Source organism: Hyperolius riggenbachi, chromosome 2 (assembly GCF_040937935.1).
Source record: "Hyperolius riggenbachi isolate aHypRig1 chromosome 2, aHypRig1.pri, whole genome shotgun sequence".
Lineage (NCBI taxonomy): Eukaryota > Metazoa > Chordata > Amphibia > Anura > Hyperoliidae > Hyperolius > Hyperolius riggenbachi.
The window spans coordinates 44,345,225-44,358,767 of NC_090647.1; the positions used below are offsets into that span (position 1 = coordinate 44,345,225).

At 47.5% G+C, this 13,543-nt stretch overlaps 1 long non-coding RNA gene across 2 annotated transcripts in view; it reads left to right on the forward strand.

Moving 5' to 3' along the window:
* LOC137543670 (uncharacterized) overlaps window positions 1-12,507 on the forward strand; it is a 111,811-nt gene extending 99,304 nt beyond the window's left edge. The window contains exons 4-5 of one of the 2 annotated variants that reach the window (XR_011025563.1): window positions 10,407-10,628; window positions 12,174-12,507. This is a non-coding gene — a long non-coding RNA (uncharacterized lncRNA). The remainder of the gene's footprint in view (window positions 1-10,406; window positions 10,629-12,173) is intronic. The other variant, XR_011025564.1, reaches the window with a different exon arrangement.
* The last annotated feature ends 1,036 nt before the right edge of the window (window positions 12,508-13,543 follow it).

A 13,543-nucleotide genomic window follows, 5' to 3' on the forward strand; every position in this document is an offset into this window, starting at 1 on the left:
CCACAATATCAGTCATACAGCGCCCCCTGATGGTCTGTTTGTGAAATGGAATAGATTTCTCATGTAAAAGGAGGTATCAGCTACTGATTGGGATAAAGTTCAATTATTGGTCGGAGTTTCTCTTTAACCACTTCACCACTAAGGGGTTCTACCCCTTGAACATCAGAGCAATTTTCACCTTTGAGCGCTCCTTCCATTCATTCGTCTATAACTTTATTATTACTTATCGCAATGAAATTAACTATATCTTGTTTTTTTCGCCGCCAATTAGGCTTTCTTTAGGTGGGACATTATGACAAGAATTATTTTATTCTAAATGTGTTTTAATGGGAAAATAGGAAAAAATGTGGGAAAAAATTATTATTTTTCAGTTTTCGTTTAAATTATGTCCCTATCACAATGTTTGGCGCCAATATTTTATTTGGAAATAAAGGTGCATTTTTTTCAGTTTTGCATCCATCCCTAATTACAAGCCCGTAGTTTATAAAGTAACAGTGTTATACCCTCTTGACATAAATATTTAAAAAGTTCAGTCCCTAAGGTAACTATTTATGTTTTTTTTTATTGTATTTTTTTTTTATTACAAAAAAAAATTGTGGAGTGTGGGAGGTAATGAGTTAATTTATTGTGTAAAACTAATGTGTTTGTATGTGTAAAATGCTTTAGGGTGTAGTTTTACTATTTGGCCACAAGATGGCCACAGTGTGTTTGTTTACATACGACCTGTAAGCGTCCAGAAGGACGCTTACAGAAGCAGTACGAGGCTGGATAAATCACTATGATCGCGCTGTTTCTAATAGAAGCAGCGGATCATTGCGGGTGCTTAGATCAACGAACGGGAATGGACTTTCCCGTTCATTGATCTCTGGGCGAGCGGGCGGCGGCATGCACGAGCGGCGGGAGCGCGCGCACGAGGGGCGGTAGCGCGGAAGGTACGGATTTCTCCGTCCCTGGTTTTTTAGGAGGGAAAAAGGGGACGGAGAAATTCGTACCGCGGGGGGTAAAGTGGTTAAGCACAACTAATCACAATGACATGATCTATACCTTGTTTTTTCACCACCAATTAGGCTTTCTTTGGGAGGTACATTATCCTAAGAATTATTTTATTCTAAATGCATTTTAATTGGAATAACAAGAAACAAATGTAAAAAAAAGTCATTATTTCTCAGTTATTGGCCATTATAGTTTTAAAATAAAACATTCTACTGTGGTAAAACCCGCACATTTTATTTTATTATTTGCCCATTTGTCCCAGTTATTGCAACATTTAAAATATTTCCCTAGTACAATGTATGGCGCCAATATTTTATTTGGAAATAAAGGTGCATTTTTTCAGTTTTGTGTCCATCACTGATTACAAGCCCATAAATTAAAAAACAACATTAATTGACATACACATTTTAAAAAAATCAGTCCCTAAGGTAAATATTCATGTATTTTTGTTATGTCATTTTTTTATTTTATTTTTTATGAAAAAAATATTTGGGTACTATGGGAGAGTGTGGGAGAGAAGAAGGTAATTTTAAATGTAATTGTGGGTATTTTTATTAAATAAAATGTATTTAGGTGTAATTTTACTATTTGGCCACAAGATGTCCTCATGCATTATTTCTTATTTGCATATGTAGGTATATAAATAGGAAGTAATGCGTGGCACTGTAACTCTGGAAGATACAATGACACGGGGGGACTTAGATTAATGAATGGGAACTGGGTTCCCATTCATTCATCTCATCACTAACGGGAGGCGATGAATACCCATGCGGCAGAGCGTGTGGAAGCGAGCAGTGGCCGCCCGCCATTGAAGACAAATATTTACGGCCCTGGGACGTCACTTCAAGTTATGTTTTCCCAGGCTGAGATTATACTGCACCTGGTGCAGTGGCCCTATGGAAAAACTTTCATGGGGCCCTCAGATGTAGGCACTCTTAAGCAATGCCACCTATGGATATGTTAATTGGGCAATTTACATTTTCATGCAATTAGCACTGTACAAGTTCATGGACATTGAGACAAAGTCAGAGGTTGGAGAAACACAAGAAAGTTAATGGTGAATACATTAAGTACCACCCGGGCCCCCTCTCCTCCAGGGCCCCATAGCAGATGCTGTGACTGCTATGGCTATTGCCACACCCCTGACCTGGTGCAATAAGTGGTTAAAGTGAACCTAAACTGAACAGAAAAAAAAAGAGTTTCACTTACCTGGGACGTCTACCAGCCCCCTGCAGCCACCCTGTGTCCGCTCCGTCACTTAACGATCCTCCGGTCCTCCGCAGTGGCTAAGTTTTTAAAAGCCACTATATTAATCCAAAGCTTTGTGGTCTGAGCAGCTTAGGAAGACAAGAGAATCATATAAGATTACAGAATCATGTAAGATTTGGAGACCCTCTGCATAGTAATGTGAGGTTGGAGAAACCATTGAAATGGTTCTGTATTTAAAGAGACACTGTAAGAATAAAAACGTCCCCTGGGGGGTACTCACCTCGGGAGGGGGAAGCCTCCGGAACCTAATGAGGCTTCCCCCGTCCTCCTCTGTCCCACGGGGGTCTCGCTCGAACAGTGGACCGACAGACCCGACAGCCTGTTCAATATTTACCTTTCCAGGCTCCAGCGGGGGCGCTGTTGCGGCTCTTCTGACAGAGATAGGCGGAAACAGATGATCTCTGTTGGGTCCGCTGTACTGCGCGGCCCGACGGAGATCGGCTATTTCCGTCTATCTCCGTGGGAAGGAGCGGATACTGCGCCTGCATGGAGCCAAAAGGTAAATATTTACATCGCCGCCGCTCCGGGAGGATTTTCGTCGCCACCATGGGACCGAGGAGGACAGGGGAAGCCTCAATAGGATCCGGAGGCTTCCCCCACCTGAGGTGTGTACCCCCTAGGGGAGGTTTTTGTGTTAGATTTTTTTTAACCTCCCTGGTGGTAAGCCCGAGCTGAGCTCAGGCTAAGCCACCGCGGAGAATTTCTCAGGCCCTGGTGGGCTGATTTGCATTATTTTTTTTTGTTACACGCAGCTAGCACTTTGCACTTTGCTAGCTGCGTGTACAAACCGATCGCTGCCGCTCTGAAACCAATTCGCCGCTACCCGCCGCACCGCCCCTCCCAGACCCCTTGCGCAGCCTGGCCGATCACCGCCAGGCAGTGCTAAGGGGTGGATCGGGACTCCCTCCGACGCCATGACATGGATGACGTGGATGATGTCATCCCGATCGTCGCCATGGCGACGGGGGAAGCCAAACAGGAATCCCGTTCTGAATGGGATTTCCTGTTTGCTCTGATCGCCGGAGCCGGTCGGAAGGGGTGGGGGGATGCCGCTGCACAGCGGCTATCATGTAGCTAGCGCTAGGCTAGCTACATGATTTAAAAAAAAAAAAAAAAAAAGTTCTGCGTTGCCCCCTGGTACTTATAATAGACCGCCAGGGAGGTTAAAGTGCACCTCTGGCCAGAAAGCTATTAATGTTTACATTATCAACCCAAGTTATATTTTTTGGGAAGTGTTTTTTTTTCCCTCTCACCTGTGCTGTGTTTCAGCCTACTTCCTGCTGTTAGCTCCGCCCCATGAACAAAAGGCCATGCCTTTTTCGCTTTCTTCTGCTAGAGGCTGTCCCAGTGAGGTATGTGTGGTATATTACAAGCAGGCTTTCATATAGGAGAGAGGGAAGGGAGGGCACAATGCTAAGGTGGACTTGAAAAGAATCAGCCATCAGTGGTGCCAATTAGAGATGCCGCGAACCTCCGATTTTCGGTTCGCGAACCGGGTTCGCGAACCTCCGCGGAAGGTTCGGTTCGCGTAAAAGTTTGTGAACCGCAATAGACTTCAATGGGGAGGCGAACTTTGAAAAATAGAAAAAATTATGCTGGCCACAAAAGTGATGGAAAAGATGTTTCAAGGGCTCTAACACCTGGAGGGGGGCATAGCGGAGTGGGATACATGCCCAAAGTCCCGGTGGAAAAAATTTGGATTTGACGCAAAGCAGCGTTTTAAGGGCAGAAATCACATTGAATGCTAAATTGCAGGCCTAAAGTGCTTTCAAACATCTTGCATGGGTATACATCTATTAGGGAGTGTAATTAGAGTTCTGCTTAACACTGACACACCAAACTCACTGTGTAACGCACCGCAAACAGCTGTTTGCGTAGTGACGGCCGTGCTGGACTGGTGCGCACCATGGCCAGAGTGTAGGCCGTGGCGGTTTTCAAGTCCATATGGTCGCCGGGCTGTGGTAGCTCAATGATAGAACAACAGTGACTGTCCAGCTGATCAAATTTGGTCTGACCACAATGAAGCAATGACCTTATTATCTTTTGTGTGCCACCCCCACCCGAGACACTCAAATAGCCGGCGGTCATTGCTTCATTGTGATGCGCAAGCCCCTTCACCGCGGCAAGGTAATGATCACGAAGGGGGATGGGCACATGTACATGCCTTTTGTTTTTTTGTTGCAGCCACCCGCAGTGCAGCCAGAAAAATTAGGCAGGCATGTACACGCACCAGAAAAATTTGTGTAGCGGCCGCTGCTAGCAGCGGCCTTAAAAATTCAGGAAACCGCCTAGAGTCCTGGACCCTGTTGGTGGTGGCGGAGAAGGCAGTCAAGCGGCCTGCAGGCAGAGATGCTGTGTGTGGGGACTGACTTAGTCTTCGGTCGTGCAGTAGCCCTCCGTGATCCATTCCTCATTCATTTTGATAAAGGTCTGGTACTGAACACTGTCGTGACTTAGGCGACTTCTCTTCTCAGTAACTATGCCTCCAGCTGCACTGAAGGTCCTTTCTGACAGGACGCTTGCGGCAGGGCAAGAGAGAAGTTGTATGGCAAATTGGGACAGCTCTGGCCACAGGTCAAGCCTGCGCAACCAGTAGTCCAAGGGTTCATCGTCGCTTTTTGCAGAATCTACATCCACACTCAAGGCCAGATAGTCGGCTACCTGCCGGTCCAGGCGTTGGTGGAGGGTGGATCCGGAAGGACTATGGCGAGGAGTTGGACTAAAGAACGTCCGCATGTCCGACATCACCCTGAGATCGCTGGAGCGTCCTGTCCTTGCCTGCGTGGACTTGGGAGGAGGCGGGTTACTGCCAGTGGTACCTTGATTGCGTTGTGCAGCCACATCACCCTTAAACGCATTGTAAAGCGTCATCGACAGCTTGTTCTGCAAGTGCTGCATCCTTTCCGCCTTGTGTTGACTTGGTAACAGGTCCGCCACTTTGTGCCTGTACCGAGGGTCTAGTAGCGTGGCCACCCAGTACAGGTCATTCGTCTTGAGTTTTTTGATACGGGGGGTCCCTCAACAGGCTGGACAACATGAAAGAGGACATCTGCACAAAGCTGGATGCAGACGTACTCTCCATCTCCTCTTGCTCTTCCGTAGTGACGGGATGCAACTCCTCTTCCTTACCCCAGCCACGAACAATACCACGGGAACGTGGAGCAGCAGAAGCCCCCTGTGACGGCTGCCGCGGTTGTTCTTCTTCCGCCGCCTCTTTCTCCTCCACAGAAACACCTTCCTCATCATCACCATTATCAGAGTCTGACTCCTCTCCTTCCCCACACGACTCCTCTTCTTCCTCCTCCTCCTCCCCCCTCTGTGCTGCCGCAGGTGTTGTGGGAACATCGGGTTCGGGTGTAAATGGCTCCCATGACTCCTGCTGCCGTAACTCTTCTCGTTCACGCTCCTCCACAGCTGTATCCACCCCTCTACGCACGGCACGCTCCAGGAAGTAGGCGTAGGGGATCAAGTCGCTGATGGTGCCCTCATCGCGACTCACCAGTTTGGTCACCTCCTCAAAGGGCTCCATGACCCTGCATGCATTTCGCATCAGTGTCCAGTTGTTGGGCCACAACATCCCCATCCTCCCAAATTGTGTCCTTGTACTGTAATGATACAGGTACTGGGTGATGGCTTTCTCCTGGTCTAGCAGGCGAGAGAACATCAGCAGGGTGGAATTCCAGCGAGTCGGGCTATCGCAAATCAGGCGTCTCACCGGCAAGTTGTTTCTACGCTGAATGTCCGCAAAGCGTGCCATGGCCTTGTAAGAGCGCCTGAAATGCCCGCACAACTTCCTGGCCTGCTTCAGGACGTCCTCTAAGCCTGGGTACTTGGACACAAATCTTTGCACGACCAGATTCAGCACATGTGCCATGCAGGGTATGTGTGTCAGCTTTCCCAAATGCAATGCAGCAATGAGATTGCTGCCGTTGTCACACACCACGTTGCCGATCTCAAGCTTGTGCGGGGTCAGCCATTGCTCCACCTGTTTGTTAAGAGCAGCCAGGAGAGCTGCTCCAGTGTGACTCTCAGCTTTCAGGCAAGACATGTCTAACACTGCGTGACACCGTCGTACCTGGCATGCAGCATAGGCCCTGGGGTGCTGGGGCTGTGTAGCTGGAGAGGAGATTGCGGCACCAGCCAAGGAGGAGGAGGAGGATGACGACAGCGAAGCGGTGGTAGCAGGTGGAGAGGAGGTGGCTGGAGGCCTGCCTGCAAGCCGTGGAGGTGTGACAAGTCGGTCCGCTGCGCAGCCACGTACTCCCTGCTTGCTGCCATCGGTCACCAGGTTGACCCAATGGGCTGTGTATGTAATGTAGTGGCCCTGCCCGTGCTTGGCAGACCAGGCATCCGTGGTCAGGTGGACCCTTGACCCAACGCTGTGTGCCAGAGATGACACCACTTGCCTCTCAACTGCATGATACAGTTTGGGTATAGCCTATTGCGAAAAATAACTGCGGCCTGGTATCTTCCACTGCGGTGTACCAATGGCCACAAATTTACGGAAAGCCTCCGACTCCACCAGCTTGTATGGTAATAGCTGGCGAGCTAATAGTTCCGCCACGCCAGCTGTCAGACGCCGGGCAAGAGGGTGACTGGCAGACATTTGCTTCTTACGCTCAAATACTTCCTTCACGGACAGCTGGGTACTGCTGTGGGCAGAGGAGAAGGAACCGCTGAAGGGAAGAGGTGGTGTGGAGGAGGGTGGCTGTGAAGGTGCAAGGGAGAAAGTGGATGAAGACGATGCACCTGAAGGAGGAAGACGTTGAAGGACATGTTGGCTGGCTGGCCATAGCTGGTGATACATGGCGCCGGACACTGCCCCCAGCTGTTTCTGAGGACGAGCTCCCTCTGCTTCTATCATGGAGTCGTCTCCTCCTACTCCTCTCTGACTCCTCCTCTGAACTGTCCCCCTGGTCATCTCCTCTACCGGGAACATATGTGGTATCCGTATAATCGTCATCATAATCTTCCTGGCCAGCTGCGCTTTCCTCAGACACCTTCTCAAGTGCACCAACTTCAGGTGGTCCACCATCATCCCCATCCACACACGTTATGTCCATAATATCGCCACCTAACTCAGACGTATGAGGTAGTGTACCTGTGCCTTCTTGTTGTTGTTGCAGTAGTGGCTGGGAATCAGTGATTTCACCACCACCACCAAATAACTCCTGCGAAGTGTCAAATGCAGCGGATGTGGTGCTTGTTGTAGCGCTGATGGCTGCGGGAGATGAGGTGTTCTGTGTTAAATACTCAAGCACCTCCTCACGATTTTGGGAAGTGATGGCACGTGCCTTCTTCTGAGCACTGTATTTTGGGGCAGGTCCGCAAGAAATCACAGCAACACCACCTTGCACAGCCACAGACCTACAGGTGCCTGGTGGCCTTCCTCTGGGTCTGCCTCTACCTCTTCCTCTACCTGGTTTGTCCATTTTGTCTATCTCGGGGGTATGCTAGCTATATGCAGTGAGGTGGGTTCTCACTCAACACAACAGGTAGTTAGATGCAGTGAGCTGGGTTCACTGAACACAGCAGGTAGTTAGATGCAGTGAGCTGGGTTCACTGAACAGTAAAGGTACTTAAGATGCAGTGAGGTGGGTTCTCACTCAACACAACAGGTAGTTAGATGCAGTGAGGTGGCCAGGTGGGTTCTCACTCAACACAACAGGTAGTTAGATGCAGTGAGCTGGGTTCACTGAACAGTAAAGGTACTTAAGATGCAGTGAGGTGGGTTCTCACTCAACACAACAGGTAGTTAGATGCAGTGAGGTGGCCAGGTGGGTTCTCACTCAACACAACAGGTAGTTAGATGCAATGAGCTGGGTTCACTGAACAGTAAAGGTACTTAAGATGCAGTGAGGTGGGTTCTCACTCAACACAACAGGTAGTTAGATGCAGTGAGGGGGCCAGGTGGGTTCTCACTCAACACAACAGGTAGTTAGATGCAGTGAGCTGGGTTCACTGAACAGTAAAGGTACTTAAGATGCAGCGAGGTGGGTTCTCACTCAACACAACAGGTAGTTAGATGCAGTGAGGTGGCCAGGTGGGTTCTCACTCAACACAACAGGTAGTTAGATGCAGTGAGCTGGGTTCACTCAACACAACGCTAGGTATATGCAGTGATGAGGTGGGTTAAGTAAACACAACAGGTACTGGGGTATATGCAGTACTGGGTAGTACAATGTGCAGCTCCCTGTCACACACACAGGTAGTCACTGAATGTGCTGGGCAGTGGCACACACAATATCAATTAGCAAGGCTGTGTATGCAACAACAGTGTCAGTTTGACACACAGAAAAAAAAAATATGTACAGGATGAGCTCTGAAAAGAGCTGTTGCTGGGTGCTTTAAAAGCAATAATAATCAGTCAGGAGCAAGCAAAGCAGCCTAGAACCTAACTAATCTGTCCCTAGGAGAAAAAGTCTGCAGCAGCTGTCCCTTTCCTCTCTCTAGCAGGCACACGAGTGAGGCTAATGGCTGCCGGACCCTGCCTTATATAAGGGGGGTGGGGCTCCAGGGCTTAGTGTAACCTGAATGGCTACAATGTGCCTGCTGACTGTGATGCAGAGGTCAAAGTTGACCCTCATAGTGCATTATGGGGCGAATCGAACTTCCGCAAAAGTTCGCCTGGTGCAGGCGAACGCGAACCCCCTAAGTTCGCCTGGAACCGTTCGCCGGCGAACCGTTCGCTACATCTCTAGTGCCAATAGAGAGTTTGATGTGATTCTCTACTACTCACCAAGATATAGGTTTGACAGATATCACATTTTTTACCTAAAACTAAGTGTACAGAGTGCATAGACTAAATATGAGAGTTGTTCTTTGGATTGTTTTTTGTTTAGTTTTTTTTTGCCCAGAGATATTTATGATTATTATTATTATTATTAATAAAGTATGTATATCTGATTTAAGCACAATTTCTCCCACTAAAGCAAGTGGTGTTTACCCAGCAAAATAGTGGCCCCCTCCACTATACAGTTCCCTGGTGTCTAATGCCTCCTCCCTTCCCTATACAGTACCCTGATGTCTAGTGGTCCTCTCTCCCCTATACATTCCCCCGGTGTCTAGTGGCCCCTATCCCTCCCTTATACAGTTCCCTGGTGTCTAGTGGCCCCCTTCCCTCCCCTACACAGTTCCTTGGTGTCTAACGCTTTCCCCCTCCCTGCTCCATAAGGATTCCCTGGTAATCTAGAGCTTCACCTCCAATATAGCTTACCTGGCTGTCTAGAATAGGCCAAATATAATACAAAGTGGGGAATCCACTTGCAGACCAAATTTGATGGCTCTGTGTTCCAAATATGGCCCATGGGTCGGAGGATTTGACATGTATACTGTAGATCTGACCAGCCAATTTGCAAAGTAGCTGACTACTGTGGCCATTGCACCTTTATTGGACTTTGGCTTTCTAAAACGCGAAATGACTAGACCAAGCCAACCAAGAAGGCAAGAGAGTTCAGCAGCATACGCACATTCCTCCTCTTCCTCTCTCCCCCTTTCACTTTTTTACCCCACCAGGCTAATTTATAGCACCATCTGCACCCCTGCTTTGCATCATCAACTCTTTACTCCTGTTCACCTCCATGCCGGAGGAAATTCTGATTTAGAGATAAGTTGCCTTGCCAGTAAAGCATCACATAATGCCAGAAGATTGAGCTATAGATGCCTCCAGTTGTACTCTACTAGAGCCGGACATCGGAGGTGAATTGGAGTTAAGGGCAGGAGGTGTAAAGTGGGGGACAAGGGGGTGCGTATTACACCATAAATCAGCGCAGGGGGTGAGAAAATAGATGGTGAATGTACGGGGGAAACATGGAGAGTGGAGAGGTAGGAATGTGCAAATGCCACTGAATCTCTTGCTTTCTTCAGGACTTGGCCAGCCAGGTCCGGTCATTTTGCATTTGGCTGGCCAAAGTCTGAACAAGGAAAAAATGTTTGCATGCATATTGGCCGCATCTGAAAAAGGAAGAAATGTTTGCATGCATATTTGCCACATCTTGGCCAGCCAGATCCCAAAGTTTCCAAGTGTAGTTGAGCATTAAAAGATGAATAAGCAGTAGTAACAGGCATCAGTTTGTGTTATGTAAATATTACAATTTCACATGTGATACTTTTTTTTTTAATCAGAATTTGTTCCCCATTAACAGTTGCTTTTATCCGAGTGTCAGAAATACGAGCGCCTGAAGAAACAATGGAGATTAGATCTTAGAAGCCTGCTGCTCCCGCCCGCTCATATATCATTGGATGTCCTACATGTTCGCTCTCTCTGGGCCTGATCCAATTCGCCTAAGTTTTCTTCCAGGAGACAATTTTCATCTTCTGTTTAAAATAACTTCTCGGCACTCTGCAAATTAAAAAAGTACCACAAGGTAAGTAAAAAAAATAATGGCAAAATTATTCTCAGTATTCTTTTGCTTGCTGGTGGCTTAAAATGTTATTGGTAAAATGTAAAATATCAACTAGGAGAAAAAGGGAATTGGAACGGACCCTCACTGTCAGGGCTGGCTTCCATGCATGGGATGATGGGCACTAATAGGAAAGCAGGAAACAACATCAGGTGGGTGGGGAGAGACAGGCTGCAATGCAGTCACATGCAGTGGAGGGGCGTGGCCACTGTTGCACTTCTGCCCTCACCCCCTGTATGGTATCCTTAGAACCACAGAGAGGGAGCCAATGGGAGAAGATGAAGATAAATTATTTTAACCCTTTGAGGACCGGCCACCTAACCCCCCTTAAGTACCAGGTATTTTTGCAGAAGGGGGGTGGAGGGGCACGTTTGGTGGGTCAGGCAGCCAGATCCCCAGTGGGGCTTGCTAGGCCAGGTGTCCCTTCCTGTAGCTGGCAGCCATTACTCACCTTCCAGGCTCCAGCGATGTGCCGCAGTGGACCCCTCTGCTCCGGCCGGCATCTCCGCTCCTACTGCCGCTCAGTTCCGGATCGAGGCTTGATGACGTCATCAAGCCGGGACCCGGCACTGACGTCAGAGGGAGCGGGGATGCCAGCCAGAGTGGTGGGGAGCGCCGATCCTCGTGGGAATGTCAGGGAGGTGAGTGGATGCTCTTCTTCCCCCCTACCTCCGCGGCTGCCAATAGTGATCACTTCGATCCACCGGCGATCGTAGTGATCACGTGATCAGCAGCCATACACGATGGCTGCTAGTCACTGAGGGGAGATGTCAGCTGTCATATGACAGCTTAATCTTCCCTCTCTGGTGCGCACGATCGCATCGGGAGCGGTAACAGTGGGTGGCGTAGATCCTACGCCGCATCAGGCTAGAACAACCACAAGTGCGGCGTACGATCTAATACAGGCGGTCCCCAAAAGGTTAATTGAGTGAGTGCAGAATCTTCCCCTAGGTTTGCTGCATTTTACCTATAAACATCCTGATAGCTTGCCAACAAAATGCGAGTATAGGTATATTTGAAATGGTAGATTTATTATTTTTAGATACATTATCTGAAAGATCTTTAGTTTAGGTTATTGTGCATCTCTGAAATGCCATTTCCATGTTTTTTTCCTATTTCTCAAGTACTATTTATTTTCTAATGCACTAAAAAAGTGCTTTAACCTGTGTCAAGATGTTCTCTTGTACTTCACAACTCCTACAGTTCTGCTCTTTAAATTCCATTTAGTCTGTTTTTCTTTTTTTCTTCTTGGATGTTTAAATGTATTTGTAGAGTGTGACTTGGGCCAAAAGCTTTGACTTTTATTTACAAAGTGCCTGAAGGCAGCTGCTGTGTAGTCAATACACAATCTCTGGTTTGGGCCCCACTGTGGACTCCTGGGTCACTCGGTGAACGTGCGAACACAATGAGCGTGTGTCTGATCCTAAAATAAAACAATGTGTATTGATTTACTTTAGGAAATAACAAAAAGTGGCAGTCGACAACCCTTTTTTTCTTTTTCTTTTTCAGAACCCAAAGTAGAATTCACATTTGCAGCCCCGAAAGTGCCAACACTACCTACCAGAGGCTTAGCTTCATCCGTCTAGTAGTTGTTTGATGATGAAGGCTAGAACTTAAAGTGTTCTCAAGGCAACATGTGACATGATGTGATAAACATGTATATATACAGTACAAAACATATTAATAACCAGGCTATTTGACTTGTTTTATGTTGCTGCCTGAAAGAGTTAATTTCTAGGCATGGAAGTGACAGCTTCTGTCTTGTCGGTACCTTGTCAGGAATATAGCAGGCCTACTTCACTGATAAGCTAATTACAGCCATAAAAGATTTCCTGGCAGAATACAACTTTTGAGAGTAGGTCGAGATCAAACACATGAACTAATGATATTTTCTAACTCTGGGACACTTAATAGGCTGCCACTGATTAGAGACATTCAACCTATTTTGTAAATGTTTAAATATAAATAAAGCCATGGAGTAGGAGGATAATTATAATTGTTTCTCTCATCAGTTTATTTTCACCTCAGGTTCATTTTAAAGGGAACTAAACACCTTTTAAAAAAATAACAAAACATCAAATGTAAATTTTCAAATGGTATTGGCCTATTTTTGTTGGGGCCACATTCACATACGACGGCCCCAGCTGCTGCAATACATGCCGGGAGATAGTGCATGTATTGCAGCAGCTGCATGTATTGCAGCAGTGTTCATTTTCTCCTCAAGTCCTGGCAGTGCTGCTCGGATACCCCTTTTCAAAATCCGGATTGCATCTGGATACCCAGATATCCGTTCCAGGTCGGATATCCGAGTTCAAAATTTTCTGATCCAAATCGGATAGTCGACCTCAGTATCCGGGGTATCCGGGCGGATTCGCATATCTGGATAGAAAAACCGGAAGTGGCCTTTAAGTTGCTTTAAAACGTTTTTTTTTTAGGGTAAATGAGGCATGTAGCATCATTATTTTTTTAAAAGGAAACACTAATTGATGATGTGGGGACTTAAAATCCCCCCCCCCCCCAAAAAAAATATGGCTGTCAATTAACATCAGGACTAGGTTCCAGACAGCGGTCGTGCAGCCCACATTGTGTCTAAAGTCCAACCGCACAACTGGGACATGGCAATTTTCAGCCCAGACACCTCCAAAAAATTACGCAGCAATTGTGTTTTGGATTAAATACAGGTGGTATCAGCACAGCAGCAGCGACCTGTGGCACCCTGGCGGTGGGAGCAGCAAAGGCAGCGGGAGCAAGGCAATGCAGCAGCAGCAGGTGTAACATCTGCCAGGAGCATGCCAGACGTGGCACTTGGCACATTGCACTTTGCACGTTGCACTTGGCACGTGGCACTTTATACTTTGCACTCGGCACTTTGCACTTGG